The sequence below is a fragment of the Hippocampus bargibanti genome, linkage group LG12 (assembly GCF_051943395.1).
Source record: "Hippocampus bargibanti isolate YZ-2025 linkage group LG12, ASM5194339v1, whole genome shotgun sequence".
In the NCBI taxonomy this organism is placed as follows: Eukaryota; Metazoa; Chordata; class Actinopteri; order Syngnathiformes; family Syngnathidae; genus Hippocampus; species Hippocampus bargibanti.
In genome coordinates, this window is record NC_142745.1 from 12,254,537 (window position 1) to 12,277,043 (window position 22,507).

General features: G+C 42.7%; 1 protein-coding gene across 4 annotated transcripts in view; it reads right to left on the minus strand.

The window, feature by feature from the left end:
* The window catches only part of tox2 (TOX high mobility group box family member 2), a 118,738-nt gene that overhangs the window by 50,568 nt on the left and 45,663 nt on the right, over positions 1–22,507 (minus strand). The gene's annotated exons all lie outside the window — the stretch shown is intronic.

The window sequence follows — 22,507 nt, forward strand, 5'->3', positions numbered from 1 at the left end:
AAAGGCAGCCACTTCCGCGACGCCATCTTGAGGTCAAAAAACAAAAAAACTAAATAACAAATAATATGACAACACAAAGACGCAGAGAGTCATTCATATTTCAGCACTTGCTCTACCCTATTTGAGACATGCAGCAGTTCTAGATGAAAAAGGAGAGGATCAAAGCATCATTTTCAGCAGTGGATCAGGGACGTCATGGTGGAATGTGCACGTCTACTACAAGCTGAATGTTGAAAGCAAGCACTCAGCTGTAGCATCCGTTGACGAAAACAGCAAGAGAGAGCGAGAGATAGAGAGAGATCCTGCACAACAAGGGACAGAGAGAGATGGAGCTAAACAGACAGACAGACAGATCGATAGATGTGATCCCAAAGAACATTTCTGTAGTTTGAAATATTGTGGACCCAACACAATTCAGTCAATGAAGAAAAAAAACACTATTGTATGCTGTGACAGGAAGTCAAGTCACACTTTGTTGTGAGATTGCCCAGTGGGGGTTGTTAGCGTATCCAAAAATGGCATCACCTCATGAAAAAAAAGGAATCACCGCAAATTTGTTTGCTTTCCAACTGGCATTTGTTTGGTTCATGTAAAAGTAATGGAATAAACTGTTTGTTGATCAATTATTGAAATATTTGCCATTGTAAACATTGCATATTTACGATTAACATGCAGGGAAGATAAAGCCGATAAAGTGCTGGGCAGATTTCTGGCAATGATGTTTTTTTCCTTCCATGAGGGGGCAGCATTCGCCTTTTGTACAGCCACCCACACTTGCACCTAATATAACTCCACACCCATATAACTTAGGAATTAACTCTTTTTTCCAATGAAAGGGAGTCTAACGTTTCTTATCCTGCATTGAATGCTTATGTACTCCTCCATCGCATCCATCCATCTGTTTTCCATACCGCTTATTCCTCATTAGGGTCGCGGGGGTCGCAGGAGCCTATCTCAGCTGTCTTCGGGCACGAGGCGGGGACACCCTGAATTGGTTGCCAGCCAATCGCAGGGCACACAAAGACAGTCACTCACACACCTAGGGACAATTTGGAGTGGTCAATCTGCCTGCCATGCATGTTTTTGGAGTGTGGGAGGAAACAGGAGGACCCGGAGAAAACCCACGCGGGTCCGGGGAGAACATGCAAACGAACCGGCGACCTCTGCACTGTGAAGCCGGTGTGCTAACCACTGGACTCCCGCGCCGCCGTTATGTAGTCCTGAAACTCGATATTCTGTGGGTCCTGGAATTGGAGTGAAAATGGCAAAAACCCTGGCACTGGAGTAGACACATTTTTGTCTGGCAGGGAATGAGTTAATAGGAGTCCCCAAAAATGACAGATAATGTGGCAAAAATAGAAAAAAAACAGCAATGGACTCACAAAAAGTAACATCAAAAGTCGCAATGACCCAACAAACTGAGAAAACCATGACATCCCGGATCCACTGCTGAAAAGGATGCTTTGATCCTCTCTCTTTCATCTACAATTGCTTCATGTCACAAAGAGGGTACAGCAAGTGCTGAAGAATGAATGACTCTCTGTCTTTATGTCGTCATATTTGTTATTTAGGGTTTTTTGTTTCCTTTCATAACTTTGCTTCTGTGTTACTTCCAGGTAGAGTGAACGCTGGCGCGAACGGCTGCCGCGGCTCAACGGCACAAAAAAAAATCATGTGACTGTAAAGTGTCCTTGAGAGTTTTGAAAGGCGCTTGGAAATTAAATGTATTATTAAAACAAGGAACACCTGAACAATACAAACAGTTGTAAGGAGCCCACTGGGTAACACTGACTAGCCTGACTAGTACAAGTGAAAACAAAATCAAGGAAGGAACATAAAATCACACAAGGAAACAAGATGTAACATGAAACAAAACTAAAGTTAATCCACACAACTAAACAAAATCATGATCGAATAAAAATTGTCCAGATTGTTTTGGGTATTTTAGATGCTATGAAACGTTTTTCTGATGTCAGTTAGGAAACAAAAAATGGTGTCGGTTGTCCTTCAAGGTTCATTTCGAGCTAATTGGATTGACCGAGGCGGCGATACAAACTCAGCTTCAATTTTGGATTCCATGCAATCAACAGGTTTTGCTCTTCACCTTATAATTTAAAAAAATAATCATAAAGTACTCTTCATGACTTCTCTTGGTAAAGGGGCAGCTATGCCTTCACACTAGTGTGCATTTTACTACCTATTGACAAGCTTCGCCACACTGCTGAATTCCACTTCAAATCCCACTCACGCTTCCATTACCTCTGATGCTACGCTACCATCTTCCAAAGAGGCAACCGGACAAAGTCGGTCACTCTTTATCCCATCTATTTTCCCCTTTTATTTACAAATGGGTTTTGTTTATAGTGTTCCCGGAGTCCCACTTTACATGGAACATGGAGAGGCCCAGAGTGCAACACCATCCATCTCTGTACGCTGTCAAGTTGGCCTTAATTAAAGCCAGAGCTGATCTTCCGCCACGCGATCATGTCAGAGGGACTACAAAGGCAGTTCTGACAGCAGTACAGCAAAGGGTGACGAGCGCCAGGCGTACGTTTACAGCGACTCTATACCTTCCTGGCTTTTCTGCTTCCCGATCTAATCTCTCATGGTGATTTCTCTCCAAATGCTTTCATAAGAGACAATAAGGATGCAATAACTAAAGGGAAATATTCAGTGGCGGGCCGTCAAGGCTGCAGAGGCCTTCTCTACTGGCCTAAAAATATCTGAATCACAGACTAATTAATTATATTTTGTCCATAAATTCTTATTAAATAATTCCAAATTGCCTTTCAGCTTCCTTTCATTACTTTTCCCCTGTTGCACTGCTTCCAGATGTGTGTTTTCATATTTAAGCAATGAACCAACCATTAGTTACCAGGGTTAGAAATCTACCTGGATGCCTTCACAATCAGTTCTGCAGGCCCTGTCGCACCAAATGTGTCGTTCAAACTGTTACTCTAACCAATCAGATTTCAGTTTGTTCAACCCAATAGGGGTACCAACGCCTTCTTGAAGGCGCTGGGCAATGTCAGAGTTTTCGCCAACTATGATTGGCTCGTCACTAACCAATCATAGTTGGTCGATGAAACAGTTTTTTTCAGCTGTCATCGGTACTTCTTTGAAGGTGTCGGACGTTTCGCTTCTCATCCAAGAAGCTTAGTCAGCGAACTAAAGTCTTTTGCTGGTAGTTTTGGCCCTATATATACATGGTGGGGTGAGGTTCAATTTGGATCGTTCATGCAACAGACTTCTGAGGCAACATAGTCTTAGTTATGCTGATGAGGTTACACCAGAGCAAATGGGGCAATCAGGCCAGTCGTAGACCTCATACTCAGGCATGACAATAGAAGTAATCAGTCAGGACAATAGAAGTAATCAGTGTAGCCACAGGGAGTAGTCCTCTGCTCCCTCCCAACCTGAGAGACCAATCATAAAAGAGTCTGGCACCGACACGTCTGGACAATAGGGATACATATAGGGCCGAAACTACCAGCATCTTGGATAAGAAGCGAAACGTCCGACACCTTCAAAGACCACGGCTGAAGAAACCTTTTCATTGATGGACCACTCCTGTACGACAGACCAATCATAGTTGGCGAAAACTGCTCTGATCAGTAGCCGCGAGTGACAAGAGCATACTAGCCAGAGCTAGCACACTGTATCTGGAGCGAGCTACATAAGCAAATGCATTGTTGTGTTGATTTAATTGCAGTTTTGTCAACCCACAATAGCTGACGGAGGAGAAGAACTGGATTTGGTTGCAGATTTACTGTTAAAGCCATTTTCAAGATGGACTTTTGAAGAAAAAAATGGACATCATTGAGAATGGTCGCTCAGTTATTTCCTGGCTAATGGTACCCTCTCGTAGTAAATCACACTACACTTTTCCCGTCTGGATTGATTCAGACATAGCACTACTGAAGGCCCTAGCGATGAAATCCACGGCCCGCCACTGGTGTCTTGACAAACATGCAATTTACATCACCAGATATCTGATGGTCGGATGAGTATAGCGCGTAGCAGTATATCCTCCACCATCAATGCTTTCGGCCTTTTTTGTCTCCTTTCCACCTTCTGGCCGCTATATCCTGTTCTCAACACTCCATTCACTTCTCAGACAGGTCCTTGGAGTCGCCGCCATCTGATGGAGCGTCAGTGCCGATTTGCGTCGGTTGCGTTTGCGCCATGTCATATTTCATCATGCGTCCGGTGAGTCAGGAAGGATCGGCGTGATTTGATTGGATGACAGTAATGATATAATTTGTGTTTAACCTCAGGCGATATGAGGGTCTGAGTGGAGTACTAATGCATGTAGCGAAAAGATGAGGGCGGGCCATCCCTCGATCCGCCGGCAAGTAATGTTAAATGGCACGCGGCCGACTTGAAGCCGAGCCGGGGTGAGTGCCCAACATGTACTGAAGTTACGAGAGAGGCCTTATCAAATAATAAACACAAACTCCTGTGTACTTCTGCTGCTCTTGCATTCCGTCATCTCTTTGATTCATGAGTAGCAGGAACGGACATTGATGATATCCATCCACTCATTCTGCATACAGTACAGTCACTCTATTCTCAGGGGATCATGCCCGAGTGCACTGGTGTCAAAGTCAAGGCAAGGGGGCCGAATCTGGCCCACCATCTCACTTTATGTGGTCCGCGGAAGCAAATCATGTGCGTTTTATGCCACAATGACAGGCGATGTCAGCCCTCATTTCCCCACACATACAAGAATTTTTAACGTAAATAAAGACCAAATTTGTTCTCTCTGGACAATTTCCCAAGCAGATCAGAAATGATGTCCCTTTACATCAGGCTAATCTATTTGCTAACTATCTATTTGCTGTCTATTAGCTAGCTATCTGGCTGGCTTCCTAGCTTGCTATCTATTTGCTATCTATTTACTGTCTATTAGCTAGCTATCTGGCTCGCTACAGAGTTTGCTACCTAGCTGGCTATCTATTTGCTGTCTATTAGTGAGCTATCTGGGTGGCTATCTGGTTGGCTACCTCGCTTGCTACCTCGATGGATATCTATTTGCTGTCTATTAGCTATCTATCTGGCGAGCTGGCTATCTAGTTAGCTATCTGTTAGCTATCTAGCTATCTATTAAATATCTCATTAGCTATCTATTAGCTATCTAGCTCTCGATCTATTTGAGTTATTCCGGGTTGAGTGAACGCTGGCACGTGTGGCTGTCGCTGCTCACCCACAGAAAAAAAAAAACTGACTGTCAAGTGATCTTGAGAGTTTTGAAAGGCGCTTAGAAATCAAATGTATTATTATTATTATTAATCAAAGACAAGTGACATTTGGTCATGGAGGCTTTGCTAACTTTGACAGGAAAAATCCTCAAAGTGACATTTTTATTTTGTTATGCTTAGAATATCTTGTTTTCTATCCTTTCACCCCCCAACCCATCCCCTTTCAATTGCTGCTGTGGTCTGCAAATGTTCTCATTGTGGGATGAATAAAGGTCTTCTGATTCTGATTTCTTACTTTCTGCCCTGTTTTTTGACCACTGCGTAGAAGAAGTCCCTCTTTACACACGACACAACACAGGATAATCACATCAGATAATCTGCGGAAAGTGCAATTTTGATTGGATGATACTGACCTAATAATAATACATTTCATTTATAAGTGCCTTTCAAAACTCTCATGGTCACTTTACAGTCACAGGATAAGTTTTGCAGTGGGTGAGCAGCGGCAGCCACACGTGACAGCATTCACTCTACCCGGAAGTAACTCAAATAGATAGAAAGCTAGCTAGCTAGCTAATAGAGAATTACAATAGATAGCTGATACATACCTAATAGACTTAGGTGGTCGTTGATGTCGTGACAGGTAAAGGCCCCCCTATTAAATAAGTAAAGTAACGAGTAAAAAAAAAAAAAAAAAAAAAAGAGTATCATACATTTCAGGATGAATGGACCAAAGAATTCACCTTCTGCCGTGATTCTAATTGCAATGAAACAATACCATCGATGGAACAGTTGAATGTCAGTGGGACTTTGACAAGCCCCATGCTAATGTTAGCATCAATATACTTCTGGGAGAGACAGCAGAAAGCAAGCGCGCAAGCTAATGAGCAGTGTGCAGGATAGCGAGCTGTAACTTCGCCCGGCAAGTTGACTTTCATTTCGATCGTTTGGCTGGATTTTTTTTACCACTAATTAGAAATGGAAAGCTAATCATATTAATTGGATTGGATTGGATATGCTTTTATTAGTCTCGCAGTGGAGAAATTTACATTTCACAGCAGCAAAGTGATGAAAGGATGAAAGTAGGAAAACAAAATGCATGAGCTGCTGGAAAGGCAGCCACTCTTGCGGCGCCGTCTTGAAGTCAAAAGAACAATAAAAAACTAAATAACAAATAACATGACAGCACAAAGACAATGTGACAACATAAAGACACAGAGAGTGTCATGGTGGGTATTATCACAAAGTTATTGTAAATAATACATTCTGACATTTTGTTGAAATCACGCGTGTGCGTACGCGTGTGTATGTGTGTTTGTATGACTAGTCTTGTGAGGACTACTAACATTTTATACCATATGTAGTGAGGACATTTTTGACAAGTGAGGACCTTTTGGCCGGTCCTCACAAGTTTTTCATTCTAAAGGCTACTAAAGGGTCTATAAATGCATCTGTTAAAGTTTCAGAGAGGTCCTCACAAATTCACCCAAAATGATTTTTTGGTGTCTGTTTTCTTTTCACTTGGATACACACACTCTTTACTCACTGTGTGTGTATGTGGTTAATGAGAGGAAAAAGTTCATACCAGAAAAAGTAACATGATATTTTAACCAAATTCACTACAGCGGTGAGGACTTTGAATGTACCCATTCGGGAACCCCACTCCTGCAGTTATGTCAGTTTCAAGTCCACGTTTTATTTATTTGATTTTAAAGAAGTTGAAGTATGAAATGGGGTGACATTTAGTCCTCAAATGTAACACTAGTTCTTCTCTAAACTTATCAGCAAAGGTGGTCCTCACTACTTATGTGGAGTTATCATGACCTCACAAAATCATTGAAAAAGAAATATGTGTGTGTGTGTGTGTGTGTGTGTGTGCGTGTGCGTGTGTGTGTGTGTGTGTGTGTGTATGTATGTGTGGCTCTCACTGAAAAACTTTTCTAAATATTTTACTTTTATGGCTCTCTTAGTCAAAAAGGTTCCCGACCCTGTGTTAAGAAATTCATTATAATTAGGGTCTTTGACCGTTTTTTTTCCTGACACATAAAGGATGCGAAAATCCTTTATTAAGATCATTGGCATGACAGCATCATGGTTATTTGATGAATTTGATGATGGGAAAATGTTCTAATTTTACAACTTAATCGTGATGAAAATAAACCCAGGAGCCGGCTTTTGTCGCGAAGAGTGACGGTTACGTTGAGGCTGCTGTATATTTAGCGGGCGGGTACAGGAAGGAAGTGAATGTTTCAAATGAGGAGCATAATCACAGTTGCTGCCTGACACGGCGCATTTAGGATTACATTGGCAGACGTACAATCCTATTCCTTTTCCATTTCTTTAACTTATTGGCGACTATCTGCTTCACACAGCAGGCGCTTAAACACACAATCTAAATAAAATCATGACCAAAAATATCACTTTTAAACCGAATTCGGTGATGTGCTTTACTTTGAACTGGCTATTAGCATGTACACAATGGCGCTACTGTGCGCGCACGACAAAACAAATTATTGTTGCAAGAAAAGGTAAATGGAGAATACAAGAAAAAAAGTACACACACAAAAAAGCCCACTCACTGTGTCGACTGAGTGAGTGGAACAATGTGGAGAATAACAAAAGGGGGAACGCTGATGGTGCAGTCACGCAGACAAACCGGCATTATTCGTGAGAATTGTTAGGATCCTGTCACCCACAAATAACCATGCTTTAAACAAACGAAGGGGGTGTTAAATTTGTGGCTTGTTCCTGTGAACGGAATAGCATTTGAAAGGCTCTCATCATGCACATTTCATGTTAACGCCTGAAAAATGCCTCTCTCCCCGTTCTATATGTTGCTAATGATGATGATGATGTCTATATGTTGCAAAAAGGTGTCTACTCCAATGCCAAGGTTTTTGTCACTGTCACTCAAATTCCAGGACCCACAGAATATTGAGTTTTAGGACGACATAATACTCAATTCAGCGTAAGAAACCTCTTCTTTCATGAGGAAAAAAAAATGTTAATTCCTAAGTTATATGGGTCTGGAGTTATATAAGCTTGAAATGAGGGTGACTTTTCAAAATACAATGCAATACATACAGTACATATTGGATTATATAGTGCTTTAACAATAGCTGAAGTAAGAAGAAAGCGCTAACATGGGAAGAAAAAGAAATCCTGCCTCCTAGTGGTTGGGAAAAAGATTGCCAGAGGTCTGAGCAGCGCTTTATCGGCACAAAAAAAACCTGAACAAATTAGTGAATGGCGCTCTACGTCATATTTTCAATTCCCGAGTAAATTCGGCAGTAAATGGCAGTGAATGAGTTAAATTACAATGTTTGGCTGCTTTGTTTGTGTCACTAAGTGCCCCTCACCGGTTCTGTAGCAGAGAGTCTATGAAGTTGTGTATCGGAGGCTGGCAGAGACAGTGCTAGCAGGACGCTAACATCTGTGCCCTCGTGTTGTTAGTTACCATTGTTGGCCGCGAGCCTGGTGGCGAGCGGAGGGGATGGCTCGCCGGTAGTGCCAATGAACTCCCCTGTTTGTATGTTTTTGGCAGGCATGGACACGGATTATCCCTGTTGCTGAAGATGTTGTGATGCGCAACAACGCAGCCTCGTCGGACGCCCAGCCACTTTGTCATTGGCTAGTTTTTAACTCATTCACTGCCATACCTATCTGACCTTCTTCAATTTCTATTCCCTCTCGTTCCCTCAGATCCTCTTCCTCGCTCCAGCTCTGTGTGCCCCTTCCTGTCTCAGCACGATGGGGGACAGGGCTTTCAGCTGCTCTGCCCCCAAACTCTGGAACTGACTTCCTCCCAACATTTGTAACATCAATTCTCTTCCCACCTTCAAATCCGGTCCCAAAACCCACCTATTTAAAATTACATTTTCTGTGTAGCTCTCTCTCTCGCTCTCTTTTGTTTCTATTTATAATTGTATTTTATTTATTGTATTCTATTTATAATTGTATTTTATTTATTATTGTATCTATGCTTGTCTGTGACTGTAAAGTGTCCATGAGAGCTTTGAAAGGCGCTTGAAATAAAATGAGAAAGAGAGAGAGAGAGAGAGAGAGAGAGAGAGAGAGAGAGAGAGAGAGAGAGAGAGAGAGAGAGAGACAGAGAGGGAGAGAGAGAGAGAGAGAGAGAAACAGGGAGCGCTTTCCATCTCTCTGCTGCCGCCACAAATATGCCTGCGCATCTTTTTGCTTTGTCTCCCTGTCCCTGCATTGTCAGCACACGGGCTATAGAAATATTTTGGCAGGCTGCTGGTTGTTTTCATTCTCACAAAAGATGTATTTGAGGGGGGTGGGTGGGGAAATGCAGAGGAAAGGCGAAGGGGGAGGAGGGTGGTAGGTGCCATTGGTGGGAAACGCTATGGAGAGACCGCGTCAAGTCAGGCGCACCTTTGAGCAAAAAAAGTGCGATTGAAAAGGGATACAATTGGTTGTGGTGTAGGAGGAAAAATGAAAAGCAGTGGATGGAGACTTAAAAGATCAATGTGCAGATGAGGTGAGTCAGGTGAAGGCAGGAATTAGGGTGAGGAATCAATGAAAAAGAGACGGGGGCAACCACTCCAGATCCCCCACCCCTTCCAATCTAAACAGCAGGAGGAAGCTGTAAATCAAACTAATGTGGCAGAGCTGTAATTCAGAACAGCGGGGCCTGGAAGGACGCTGGCGCAGGGAGCCGAATGGCGGGAGTTTACAAAACCCAAGCGCTTTAATCAGGATCCAAAGATACCAGCGCCTTTCACCCACCCCTCACCACCCTCTGCCCCAATCACTTCACTTCCTGTCAGTCACACACGGCTGAAGCTGGACCAATCGCGAGATTTTTATTTTTTACTTTTTCCTCTGGGCGGCTGCCAACAAGAGTATTACTCATCCCGATTGGAAAGGTTGGAATGGGACTTTAATTCAGAACATGGAGGCACAAATGTGATAGATTTGTTAAAGGTTGGACATAAAAGAGTCCAGGGATCATGTTCGACAATGGCTCATCAGAAACACATGGTGGGAAGATGAGACAAACGTGGGGTGGAGGGGAGACCTTAACCAACATGGCCGGGGCAAAAAAAAGCAGCTAATAATTATATATACATATCTTCTAAATCAGAAATTCTTGGGAAATTCTGAAGGTGAAAACGCATAAAAATAATAATAATAATAATAATAATAATAATAATAATAATAATAATAATAATAATAATAATAATAATAATAATAATAATGAATTTCATTTCTAAGCTCCTTTCATAACTCTTAAGGTCACTTTACAGTCACAGGATCAGTTTCTCTGTAGGTGCGCAGCGGCAGCCACACGCTCCAGCGTTCAGTCAACCCGGAAGTAACTCAAATAGCTAGCTAGCTAGCTAGATATCTCTTCTTTTCCTTTCGGCTTTTCCCCTCAGGGGTCGCCACAGCAAATCAATGTCCTCCATCTATCCCGGTTTTGTGCATCCTCTTCTCTCACACCAGCTACCTTCATGTCCTCTTTGACCACGTCCATAAACCTCCTCTTCGGTCTTCCTCTCGGTCTCCTGCCTGGCAGTTCAAGGCTCAGCATCCTTCTCCCGTCAGCTAGATATCTAATAGATAGATTTGACCGTTTTTTTTCCTGACACATAAAAGATGCGAAAATCCTTTATTAAGATCATTGGCATGACAGCATCATGGTTATTTGATGAATTTGATGATGGGAAAATGTTCTAATTTTACAACTTAACCGTGATGAAAACAAACCCAGGAGCCGGCTTTTGTCGCGAAGAGTGACGGTTACGTTGAGGCTGCTGTATATTTAGCGGGCGGGTACAGGAAGGAAGTGAATGTTTCAAATGAGGAGCATAATCACAGTTGCTGCCTGACACGGCGCATTTAGGATTACATTGGCAGACGTACAATCCTATTCCTTTTCCATTTCTTTAACTTATTGGCGACTATCTGCTTCACACAGCAGGCGCTTAAACACACAATCTAAATAAAATCATGACCAAAAAAATCACTTTTAAACCGAATTCGGTGATGTGCTTTACTTTGAACTGGTTATTAGCATGTACACAATGGCGCTACTGTGCGCGCACGACAAAACAAATTATTGTTGCAAGAAAAGGTAAATGGAGAATACAAGAAAAAAAAGTACACACACAAAAAAGCCCACTCACTGTGTCGACTGAGTGAGTGGAACAATGTGGAGAATAACAAAAGGGGGAACGCTGATGGTGCAGTCACGCAGACAAACCGGCATTATTCGTGAGAATTGTTAGGATCCTGTCACCCACAAATAACCATGCTTTAAACAAACGAAGGGGGTGTTAAATTTGCGGCTTGTTCCTGTGAACGGAATAGCATTTGAAAGGCTCTCATCATGCACATTTCATGTTAACGCCTGAAAAATGCCTCTCTCCCCGTTCTATATGTTGCGAATGATGATATCAGATGATGTCTATATGTTGCAAAAAGGTGTCTACTCCAATGCCAGGGTTTTTGTCACTGTCACTCAAATTCCAGGACCCACAGAATATTGAGTTTTAGGACGACATAATACTCAATTCAGCGTAAGAAACCTCTTCTTTCATGAGGAAAAAAAAAGTTAATTCCTAAGTTATATGGGTCTGGAGTTATATAAGCTTGAAATGAGGGTGACTTTTCAAAATACAATGCAATACATACAGTACATATTGGATTATATAGTCCTTTAACAATAGCTGAAGTAAGAAGAAAGCGCTAACATGGGAAGAAAAAGAAATCCTGCCTCCTAGTGGTTGGGAAAAAGATTGCCAGAGGTCTGAGCAGCGCTTTATCGGCACAAAAAAAAACCTGAACAAATTAGTGAATGGCGCTCTACGTCATATTTTCAATTCCCGAGTAAATTCGGAAATGGCAGTGAATGAGTTAAATTACAATGTTTGGCTGCTTTGTTTGTGTCACTAAGTGGCCCTCACCGGTTCTGTAGCAGAGAGTCTATGAAGTTGTGTATCGGAGGCTGGCAGAGACAGTGCTAGCAGGACGCTAACATCTGTGCCCTCGTGTTGTTAGTTACCATTGTTGGCCGCGAGCCTGGTGGCGAGCGGAGGGGACGGCTCGCCGGTAGTGCCAATGAACTCCCCTGTTTGTATGTTTTTGGCAGGCATGGACACGGATTATCCCTGTTGCTGAAGATGTTGTGATGCGCAACAGCGCAGCTTCGTCGGACGGCCAGCCACTTTGTCATTGGCTAGTTTTTAACTCATTCACTGCCATACCTATCTGACCTTCTTCAATTTCTATTCCCTCTTGTTCCCTCAGATCCTCTTCCTCGCTCCACCTCTGTGTGCCCCTTCCTGTCTCAGCACGATGGGGGACAGGGCTTTCAGCTGCTCTGCCCCCAAACTCTGGAACTGACTTCCTCCCAACATTTGTAACATCAATTCTCTTCCCACCTTCAAATCCGGTCCCAAAACCCACCTATTTAAAATTACATTTTCTGTGTAGCTCTCTCTCTCGCTCTCTTTTGTTTCTATTTATAATTGTATTTTATTTATTGTATTCTATTTATAATTGTATTTTATTTATTATTGTATCTATGCTTGTCTGTGACTGTAAAGTGTCCATGAGAGCTTTGAAAGGCGCTTGAAATAAAATGAGAAGAGAAGAGAGAGAGAGAGAGAGAGAGAGAGAGAGAGAGAGAGAGAGAGAGAGAGAGAGAGAGAGACAGGGAGCGCTTTCCATCTCTCTGCTGCCGCCACAAATATGCCTGCGCATCTTTTTGCTTTGTCTCCCTGTCCCTGCATTGTCAGCACACGGGCTATAGAAATATTTTGGCAGGCTGCTGGTTGTTTTCATTCTCACAAAAGATGTATTTGAGGGGGGTGGGTGGGGAAATGCAGAGGAAAGGCGAAGGGGGAGGGGCGTGGTAGGTGCCATTGGTGGGAAACGCTATGGAGAGACCGCGTCAAGTCAGGCGCACCTTTGAGCAAAAAAAGTGCGATTGAAAAGGGATACAATTGGTTGTGGTGTAGGAGGAAAAATGAAAAGCAGTGGATGGAGACTTAAAAGATCAATGTGCAGATGAGGTGAGTCAGGTGAAGGCAGGAATTAGGGTGAGGAATCAATGAAAAAGAGACGGGGGCAACCACTCCAGATCCCCCAACCCTTCCAATCTAAACAGCAGGAGGAAGCTGTAAATCAAACTAATGTGGCAGAGCTGTAATTCAGAACAGCGGGGCCTGGAAGGACGCTGGCGCAGGGCGCCGAATGGCGGGAGTTTACAAAACCCAAGCGCTTTAATCAGGATCCAAAGATACCAGCGCCTTTCACCCACCCCTCACCACCCTCTGCCCCAATCACTTCACTTCCTGTCAGTCACACATGGCTGAAGCTGGACCAATCGCGAGATTTTTATTTTTTACTTTTTCCTCTGGGCGGCTGCCAACAAGAGTATTACTCATCCCGATTGGAAAGGTTGGAATGGGACTTTAATTCAGAACATGGAGGCACAAATGTGATAGATTTGTTAAAGGTTGGACATAAAAGAGTCCAGGGATCATGTTCGACAATGGCTCATCAGAAACACATGGTGGGAAGATGAGACAAACGTGGGGTGGAGGGGAGACCTTAACCAACATGGCCGGGGCAAAAAAAAAGCAGCTAATAATTATATATACATATCTTCTAAATCAGAAATTCTTGGGAAATTCTGAAGGTGAAAACGCATAATAATAATAATAATAATAATAATAATAATAATAATAATAATAATAATAATAATAATAATAATGAATTTCATTTCTAAGCGCCTTTCATAACTCTTAAGGTCACTTTACAGTCACAGGATCAGTTTCTCTGTGGGTGCGCAGCGGCAGCCACACGCTCCAGCGTTCAGTCAACCCGGAAGTAACTCAAATAGATAGCTAGCTAGCTAGATATCTCTTCTTTTCCTTTCGGCTTTTCCCCTCAGGGGTCGCCACAGCGAATCAATGTCCTCCATCTATCCCGGTTTTGTGCATCCTCTTCTCTCACACCAGCTACCTTCATGTCCTCTTTGACCACATCCATAAACCTCCTCTTCGGTCTTCCTCTCGGTCTCCTGCCTGGCAGTTCAAGGCTCAGCATCCTTCTCCCGCCAGCTAGATATCTAATAGATAGACAGCTATCCAGCTATCGATGAGAAGGTTTCTTCAGCCGTCATCTGTACAAAAGTGAAGGTTTCGGACGTTTCGCCTCCTATCCAAGAGGCTTCGTCAGCGAACTAAAGTCTGACTGGTCGTATCGGCCCCATTTATATATCCCTAATGTCCAGACATGGTGGCGCCGGACACAGCTATGATAGGTCCCTACTCTCAGGTTGGGGGGGCAGGGGACCGCTCCCTGTGGCCCCACTGATTGTTCCTACATTCCTGACTAACGACTGGCCTATAAACCCCACTCCCCCCGGTATCACCTCATCAGCATAATCTTTTGGATGCACTAATTTTTGCCTTAACGTGTTTATCGGTTCGTTCGCTATTCTTTCTTTCCGACATTTAAATGTCAGAAAGAAAGAATAGCGAACGAAACCAACAATTCTCAAGATCCAAAAAGGAGAGGAGCAGCAGCACCGCACATTGCAGGAGTCTCCGAAAAACCACAAAGAGTCCCCTGGCAACACAAAATTCCCACCCATTTCAAACCGATAAACACGTCAAGGCAAAAACTAGTGCATCCAAAAGATAGGCCACCAAATGAAAAACAAAGCAACGTAGTTTACTCCATACATTGCAAGAATGAAAATTGCAAAGAGCAGTACACCGGGGAGACTCAACAAATTCCCAAAAAAACACTCCATCAACATCGCAGGGACAACACTAGTGGGCCTCAATCGGCAGCACACCTGCACCCAAAAGCCAGCAACCACTCATCCGACGACAATGAGGTCAAAATCTCAGCGAAAGAACATAGATGGTTTGAATCCAAAAGATTATGCTGATGAGGTGATACCGGGGGGAGTGGGGCTTATAGGCCAGTCGTTAGTCAGGAATGTAGGAACAATCAGTGGGGCCACAGGGAGGGGTCCCCTGCCCCCCCAACCTGAGAGTAGGGACCTATCATAGCTGTGTCCGGCGCCACCATGTCTGGACATTAGGGATATATAAATGGGGCCGATACGACCAGTCAGACTTTAGTTCGCTGACAAAGCCTCTTGGATAGGAGGCGAAACGTCCGAAACCTTCACTTTTGTACAGATGACGGCTGAAGAAACCTTCTCATCGATGGACCACTCCTGTACGACTGAGAGCTTACACAGAAGCTATCCAGCTAGCCAGCTAGATAGCTAATAGATAGTTAGCTAGCGAGCCAGCTAGATGAATAACAGATCGCTAATAAATAGCTAATATCTGGCTAGCCAGCTAGATAGTGAATAGATAGCTACCTAGCCAGCTAGATAGCTAATAAATAGCTAATATCTGGCTAGCTAGCTAGATAGCGAATAGATAGCTAGCTCGACTCTCTGTTTTGTTTCTATTTATAATTGTATTTTATTTATTGCTTGTATTTGTGATTATATGTTATTTATTATAGTGACTTTAAAGTGTCCTTGAGAGCTTTGAAAGGCACTTAAAATGTAATGTATTCTTCTCATTATCATTCTTCTTCTTATTATTATTTGACAGCTAGACAGCTAGGCAGCTAGATAACTAATAGTTAGTTAGCTAGCCAGCTAGATAGCTAATAGATAGCTAGCTAGACAGCTCGATAGCTAAGAGACATTAGCATAAACATTCAATGCAGGAAAAGAAACCTTACGTGGGTCTGGAGTTATATGAGCTTGAAATGAGTGTGGCTGTCCAAAATACAATGCAATACATACATATTGGTTCATATAGCGCTTTACCAACAGCTGATGCTGGAAAAAGTGCTAACATGGAGAAAAAAAGGAAATGCAGCCCCCCAGAGGCCATGAAAGCGCTTTATCGGCACCCAAACAAGAAAAACAAAACCCGAACAAATTCGGGAATGGCGCTCTACGTCATATTTTCAATTCCTGAATAAATTCATGAATGGCAGTGATTGAGAGACTGGCATATTCCGTTTTGACGTTTGAGAATTGATTTTGTTCAATGTTTTATTGTCAGCCGTAAACTGCACATACATTTTGGATGTTTGTGCATTTATCTATGAGCTGTTCATTGCATGATACTTTTGAACGCATGCTTGAAGAAGTTGGGAAGAGAAACAGGATTCAAGTGTTTCGGGATCATCTTTTTATGGTACGTTTATGGAGTGTCAGTCAGTTACTTGTGGAAATTTGATATTCGCAATGACCCCCCAAGCCCCCCCCCCTCCCCGCAGTCATCCACTGCATGCTGTTCTAAACGAGTGCAATAAATTGCTTGGGATCAAAATGATTTCTTTCCGGCTCTTTTAATACACATGAAAGCGTCACTGTGAGTTGCCACATCTGCTTACTGTGGCAGTAATTAAAGACAAGCCAGAGAAAACGAGCCCACTAAAAACATAAATGTAATCATTCAAAACCAGATGTTTCTTTTTTTTTACCTGTGTTACACTTGGAGGGCAACGCATTTACTTAAAAGTGAAAGAAATATGCAAATGCAGTCCTTTCAACTCGGCAATCCATAATGTACTCAGCTTTGATGCAGCCAGTCGGATGCTAACTCCCGGCTGCTGAGGCTGTGCTAAACACGCCACATGTAGTGCATGCTAAACTCACATTTTATTTCTTTTTTTTTTGGGGGGGGGGGTGAAAAGATGGTATAGCGGCAGGCAATCAATAAAATCTTGTTACACTAATTGCATGATCATAATCTCCGATTTCTACTTCAGCTGAATATCCAAAACAGTCACTCCATTAGCGGAATTATTCCCCCCTGTGCAGTTCATCCGACTCACTCAGCTCCCTCCTTTCCGTTTGCACATCCCCCTCCCCCCTATCCCACCATTGATGACATATTCCTCTCAAACGGTGGTCTTGTAAAACGGATTCAAAAGTCACGGAGGAAGACATCAAAGCAAACAATCGTCAAGGTAAAATGCTGATGAAGTTTCTTTTCCAGTTCTTTCCCGCCATGCCAGGAGAACGAAAGCATTGAAAGCGCCTGATGTTCTGCTCACAATCAAAGAGTGAAAATCCCACTTCAGTTGAAGGTCTCGCAAGAACGGGCAAGGGGACACTCCAAATTCATTCCCCAGATTAAACCGTCGACTATGAAGTTTTTCCTGCATTTCCGGACACAATGAATAGTCACAAGGGGAAGACAACAGACAGGATCCATGAATCTGTGTCACTTCTTGTTCTGGAGAGGGAATGAATTTGAGAAAATCCCCTACACAGAATACATACTTGGATGATGTACCAACAATCCAGTGGTGGACCATGCACGTCACTCTGAGGCCTTCAGTAGTTCTACGTCTTAATCACCACTCCACAGCTACGAGTGTGGTGTGATATGACTACATGTCCACTAGAGGGTGTCGTTGACTTGAAGAAACTGAAGAAATACTGCCATTAAACTGTTTCAATTTTTACTATGAACGTGTGGATTCACGATAACCTCATAAAATTGCAATATTACTTGCAATTTTTGCCAGCTTCGGAACTTTTTGACCTTAACAGTCCAACTGTAATAATATCCATCTATTTTCTCCTCCTTCAGCCATTTTGGGTAGATCAACCGCTTAAATCACCAGAAAAATGTATTTGCTACAGATACAGTGTGCTAGCTCTGTCCAGTATGCGCTTATCACTAGTAGCTAGAGATACTATGATTGGCTAGTAATTGGCCAATCATGTGACTAGCCAATCATAATTTGAGAAAACTCTGATGTTGCCAGCGCCATCCAGCAGGCCTTGGTTTGCCAACTCGAACTCTGATTGGTTAAAGCAACAGTTTCATCGACACTTATTTGATGATCCAAGGCCTGCAGAACTGATTGTGAAGGCGTCCAGGTAGATTTTGGACCCTGGTAACAAATGATAGCTGAAATGCTTAAATATGAAAACACACATAAGGAAGCAGCACAGCAGAGGAAAAGCAATGGAAGTACGCGGAAAGGCATTTGGGAATTATTTAATAAGAATTAATGGACAAAATATAATTGACATTAGTCTGTGATTCTGATATTTTTCAGCCAGCGGAGAAGGCGTTGCAGGCCCTGACAGCCCACCACTAAGACAACCTACAGGTTCACTCCATCCACTCGTTTTTTTTTTGTTTGGTTCTTCACCGAGCTGCCACATCAAACAAATAAATGAATTCTTCCCACACTTCTTTTCAAAGTACAGTACAATAAATTGTCAATGTAGATAGAAATAGTGAACAACAAAAGAAGGGCGTGGCCAGATTGGCGCAGCAGGGTGCCGCTTTGAACATCGTGTGTAGAAAGCGCATATTCACATTAACGCTTTCTACACAGTGCGCACACACACCGTGCTGCTGACCCAAATGCATTTCAATGCAATGAGGTGTGATGGAAGAAGAGAAGAACTAGTGAAGAAAAAGAGCAAATGAGGGAGAGTCAGAGAACTAGAAGGAGATAACGCAGGGAACACAGAAGAGCAAGCTTGAGGCGCTACGATTTTGGTTTATGTTGCTTTTTTTAAAGCAGTTGCGTGTGGGGCAAAATGTGTATGCAGTGGTGTTTTTTTCTCGAGAATCAAACACATTTATCTAAATATCCCCATTTCATATGCCTCATTTCATATAATAATAATAATAATAATATATTTCATTGATAAGCGCCTTTCAAAACTCCCAAGGACACTTTACAGTCACAGGTTATTTTTTCTGCGGGTGAGCAGCAGCAGCCACACGCGCCACCGTTCACTCAACCCAGAAGTGACTCAAATAGATAGAAAGCTAGCTAGCTAATAGAAAGCCAATATATAGCTAATTGACAGCCAGTTAGACAGCTAGCCAGCCAGCCAGATAGCTATATAAGTAGTAATAGATAGCCAGCTAGATGGCTAGCTAGCCAGCCAGATAGCTAATAAATAGCAAAAATATCACTAATAGATAGCAAATAGATAGCCAGCTAGATAGCCAGCTAGGTAGCTAGCTAGATAGCCAGCCAGCTAGACAGCCAGCTCGATATCCAGCTTGGTAGCTATATACTACTACTACTACTACTACTACTACTACTACTACTAATAATAATGATAATAATGATAATAATAATAATACATTTCATTTATAAGAGCCTTTCAAAACTCTCAAGGACACTTTACAGTCACGGGACATTTCTGCGGGTGAGCAGCGGCTGCCACACGTGCCAGCGGTCACTCAACTCGGCAGTAACAACGAAAGAACGCTGATTTCCATAGCATGGACCTGTTTTACAAACAGGTACTATATGCATTAAAAAAAGTTTGCAATTGAACCAACAAATGAGCAGAGACAATAAAAGCCAAAGGGGGTATACTATGTATTTTTTATAACTGTTAACAATAGCTGTTAACAAATAACTGGCTCTCTGGAGTGCCCTCCCACAAATCGAGTGTGAAATTGCACAGTAAAGTTAATCTTTTGGGATTTGCCAATTTCCAAAAATATTTGTGTGAGAACAGCACTTCTGAGGTTTGCCATTGTGTAACATAACAGTGAAGCTAATCGACATCCTACTTCCCGCGCATCAAGTTTTTCCACCCATGATTTGGTTGGTAGTGACGCTGGATGAAATAAACAATGCGGTGCCATATAATCATTGGGCCTGTGGACACCAAGAACTGTACAATAGTGACCAGAACCCAGTCATTGACTGGTTAATAGCTGTTGAACTGCGAATCAAGATAGCGTTTATTAGCCAAGTTCGCACTAGCACCAGGTTATTAGCTTGACCAGCAATGTTCAAACTATTTTGGGTTTTATTTCTGACGGAAAAGAATGGTTAGCATTACCTGTGTAGCTTCTCCTCAAACAAAAGCACACGAGACGTTCATGGTTTAGCTAGGATACGTCTATGTAAGCTCGCGGTCGTACAGGAGTGGCCCATTCATGAAAAGGTTTCTATAGCCATGATGTGTACTTCTGGAAGCAGCAACACTTTAGTTCGCTAACGAAGCCTCTTAGAGGAGAAGCGAAACGTCCGACACCTTCAAAGAAGTACAGATGACGGCTGAATAATGTCATGATCTGGTTGGCGACCAACGGGTGGCGCTGTCGGCCCCACCTGCACCTGCACAGGTGCCGGTCGTTTCCAATCAGTCACACTCAAAAGGACACCTGGCACGACCATTCGGTGTCGGGTAATTGTAAAATGTCATTGAATGCTGTTGAACACATTGTATGCTGTTGGATGCAATTGTATGCATTGTGTGCAGTGCATGTGTTTGTTTAATCTTGGCGAACTTTTAATCTTGGTTTTCTTTTGATACTTTGTATTTTTTCCATTCAGATGATTTTGATGTTTTACATTTTGTTCCTGCTGACTTTAATTTAATACAATTTGTCAAACACAACCTCCTGCTGCCTCCTGCCTGCTTTTTGGGATCCGCACCTGCCATCACCACCTCGCAAACCGTGACAAATAAACCTTTTCATCGAATTAGCTAGGATAGCATTTCAAAGCCGAAAGCTAAGTAGTCTTCATGTGCTGTACAGCAGTGACTGTCACGGTTGCAAGGTGGTGACTGGACTCCAAAAATACAAGCAGGAAGAGCAAGGTGTAATTGACAAGTTATATTAAATACGTTAGTAGGAATAAAATCTCAAAAGTCATCATAACAGAAAGGTCCAAAGTAGCAAACTAAACCAGGAGTTAAAACATGACAAGATGAGACGAACCCGACAGGGTGAATCAAACTAAGACCCGACTGCTGATATAAAAAAAAATGCCTTCACATGAAGCTTATTAATGGTATTAGCTAGCATAGTTGCCTAAATAGCATGGAAGCCCGAACTTGACTTGACATCACACATGAGCAAACATATCCGCACAGCGAGCAAGTGGGTTACACGTCATGATTGTTCACAATTTGCCATTGAGAAAGGCCTTTCCGATTCCTGTTGTCAGCTGGAAGGAGAAGGCTCCAACTTGGCGAAACATCAAACAGAGCAAGGCACGTGGTCAAATATGAAGTCATTCAGAGTAAACAGAGAATATGAATAGACGGTTTCACGCTATTTGAGTCGCTCGGTGAAAGCCCCGCCACATACACACTTTTCCGGGTCCTGTCAATCACGTACGTCACATTTGCAAGGCTTTTATCCGCTCGCCAGGAAGATGGCAAAAAACGAGTGCAAATCAGCACATCTTGTAATCACTCAGTGGCAAGTGATGGAAGAAGCCAAATTCCAAATGGATAATAAAAAGCTGTGGATCTAAAGAGTTCTAAAGGGGGGGGGGGGGGGGTCAGCTAACGTTAAAAATCACTCCGTCTATTTATTACCAGCGATCTCTAAATTGACTTTATAAATCAAATGGAAAGAAAACGAAAAAATAAAAGCCACCTAATTAACTCGCTTGTCTGATTCCGGGCTTTGGGCCACGTTTTTAATAAAGCAGAACATTAAGAAATTAATCACCACACACACACAAAAAGCAGTACGGTGAATTCAACAGAAATGTAAAATGAATGTAGTCTGTGAGTCGTTGGGTAATTACAATTGACAGAGACAAATTCCCAAGTCCCCCATGGATGTCAGATGGGCTTATTTCCCAAACTCCGACAAATCTTCCTGTCCAAACACAACCATATGCTCAGCCAGTTCTTCGGGACCAGCTGTGCTGTGTAGAGATTCTATCCAGGCGGGGTTGCCATGCACATAAAACGTCCTCCTCCACCGCTCCCTTCCCCCCTTTTTAACTGCCATTGCAATAAGGCCCGAATCACTCAAAAGCAAAGCCGAGCTTCGTGACGACTCAACCATTCACATGAAGTGCATGTGAAAGTCAGAGTTAGCAGCAAGGTTGCTGGTCAGATTTATGCTTTTGGTCCATTAAAGGAGAACCGACACCATTTTTTTGTTTCCTAACTGACATCAGAAAAACATTTTATAGCATCTAAAATACCCAAAACATGCAGGCTGATATTTTTAGTCAAATGCAAAACACCAATAAAAATAATTTAAAGTGTCCCAAAACTACTTCAAAATGACCCCGGAAATGGCGAGTTTCAGAAGGTCCCGCCCCCTTGTTCATGTTTGCAATCGATTAAAGAAGTCAACTACTATCAAATAGTAGTCTTGGTGCAACACGCAACGATTCACCATCGCGTTATTCATGTTTTCCTTCTAATTTCACCATCAACACGAAGTTTTCTGAGCAAACAAAGTAGCCAGAATGCATAGTGTGTAAATGCAAATATTTTAGTCCCTTTGTAAAGATGGATCACTTCGACT